The sequence below is a fragment of the Embiotoca jacksoni genome, unplaced genomic scaffold (genome assembly GCF_022577435.1).
Source record: "Embiotoca jacksoni isolate LCO1_2020_lvr unplaced genomic scaffold, fEmbJac1.0.p SCAF_112, whole genome shotgun sequence".
Lineage (NCBI taxonomy): Eukaryota > Metazoa > Chordata > Actinopteri > Embiotocidae > Embiotoca > Embiotoca jacksoni.
The window spans coordinates 517501-520000 of record NW_027185244.1 but is presented as its reverse complement, the minus strand read 5'-3'; the positions used below and the strand labels follow the sequence as shown (position 1 = coordinate 520000).

At 51.9% G+C, this 2500-nt stretch overlaps 1 pseudogene; it reads right to left on the bottom strand.

Moving 5' to 3' along the window:
• The window catches only part of LOC138194736 (zinc finger MIZ domain-containing protein 2-like), a 22217-nt pseudogene that overhangs the window by 12837 nt on the left and 6880 nt on the right, over positions 1–2500 (bottom strand).

Here is a 2500-nt window from a genome sequence, read left to right as displayed (position 1 = left end):
CATGGGGCCCATGGAGGGGGGTCCTCTGTTGGGACCTGGACCGGGTCCCATACCTCCAGGAGCCATGCCGGGGGGGCCGCGGGGGCCCGAGTGGGCCATGAACTGGTTGTTGTAGGCAGGACCGCCCATCTGGACACAACATCAACATGATGCGATCATGTGACCTCATGATCCGACTGTGACATCATGTCCCCCCTCTGCTCACCTGTCCGTAGTTCATCTCCTGGTTCTGTTTCTCCTGGATGGCAGCGACTGTTGCCGTGGCCGTGGCGGTTGCCGTGGCGGCAGCAGCGGCGACGGCGGCGGCGGCAGCAGCCTGAGTGAAGTCAGCTGATCCTCTGGAGCCTCCAGGGGTCGACGGGTAGCTGCAGGCGGAGAGGAGGGGGCGGAGCTTAGTCGCTTTGTTGTGGTTTATCCACAGTGAGAGTCAGACTAATCAATAACTAGTCTTCTTGTGGTGTCGAGGTGTCGCTACACATTTTCTGTTCTTCAAAACAACAACAAACAAATACCCACCTCCCTGTGTACCCCCCCGGGCCTCCAGCGTAGCCCCCGCTGCTCCTCCCGTACATGCCCTGGTTCATGTAGCCCTTGTTGGGTTCTCCGTAGCCCGGCTGGCTCATGTAGCCTCCGGGCCCACCGCCCATGCCCGGCCCCCCGGGGCCCTGCATCATGGGCCCCCCGCCCGGGTTGGCCCCGGGCCCCATCACACCTCCACCGAGACCCTGACGGAGACACAAACGGCTCGTCATCATCCTCTGAGGAGGCTGAACGCTTCGCCTGTCTACTTCCTGGTTGGTGATGTCATACCTGGCTGGCCGAGGGATTGGTCACACCCCACACAGTGGTGACCACGGAGAGGGATCCTGTGGGCTGATTGGTGGGCTGCTGCCAGCTGGAGGGATCGTAGGGATACGAACCGTCACTGCAGACCGACAGGAAGGAAGTCAGACTCTCTGTCCTTTCACAATAAAACTACCAACATCCTGCTGTTTTCTGGGTCTCAACAACTTCCACGTACAGGAAGAGAAATAAAATAAGTTGTGACGGAGCGTTTTACGGGGACGTGTTGGAACAAACATGTCATAAATAACAACACAGATTCTGTCTGAGGCAGTTTTCACGGAGTTTGGGAGGTGTGTGTGTGTGTGTGGGGGGGGGGGGGAGGAGGGTCGACCCACTTCATTCTGTGTAGCTATAATTTACAGATATTCCTTAAACGCCTCACATGCTATCAGTAGATGCTAACTAGCAGCACAAAGAGAAGCTCCCAATTTCTGCAGCTCAGTCAGATACAGTCCATCCAGAAAGTATTCACAGCGCTTCACTTTTTACACATTTTGTTGTTACAGATTTATTCCAAAATGGATTAAATTCATTTTTCCCTCAAAATTCTACACACAATATCCCATAATGACGTGAAATAAATTTTTTAGAAATTTTTGCAAATCTATTTAAAATTAAAAAAATGAAAAAAATCCCACGTACATAAGTATTCACAGCCTTTTCCATGACCCTCAAAATTGAGCTCAGCTGCTTCCTGTTTCCACTGATCATCCTTGAGATGTTTCTACAACTTGATTGGAGTCCACCTGGTAAATTCAGTTGATTGGACATGATTTGGAAAGACACACACCGTCTATATAAGGTCCCACAGTTGACATGTCAGAGCACAAACCAAGACATGAAGTCCAAAGAATCATCTGTAGACCTCAGACAGGATTGTATGGAGGCTCAGATCTGGGGAAGAGTACAGAAACATTTCTGCAGCATTGAAGGTCCCAATGAGCACAATGACCTCCATCATCTGTAAATGGAAGAAGTTTGAACCACCAGGACTCTTCCTAGAGTCGGCCGCCCGGCCAAACTGAGCGACCGGGGGAGAAGGGCCTCAGTCAGGGAGGTGACCAAGAACCCGATGGTCACTCTGACAGAGCTCCAACGTTGCTCTGTGAAGAGAGGAGAACCTTCCAGAAGGACACCCATCTCTGCAGCACTCCACCAAGCAGGCCTGTATGGTAGAGTGACCAGACGGAAGCCACTCCTCAGTAAAAGGCTCATGACAACCCACCTGGAGTTTACCAAAAGGAACCTGAAGGACTGTCAGACCATGAGAAACTAAATTCTCTGGTCTGATGAAACAAAGATTGAACTCTTTGGCCTGAATGCCGAGCGTCATGTTTGGAGGAAACCAGGCACCGCTCATCACCTGGCCAACACCATCTCTACGGTGAAGCATGGTGGTGGCAGCATCATGCTGTGGGGATGTTTTTCAGCGGCAGGAACTGGGAGACTAGTCAGGATGGAGGGAAAGATGAATGCAGCAATGTACAGAGACATCCTTGATGAAAACCTTCTCCAGAGCGCTCTGGACCTCAGACTGGGGTGAAGGTTCATCTTCCAACAGAACAACGACCCGAAGCACACAGCCAAGATAACAAAGGAATGGCTTCAGGACAATTCTGTGAATGTCTTTGAGAGGCCCAGGCAGAACCCAGAC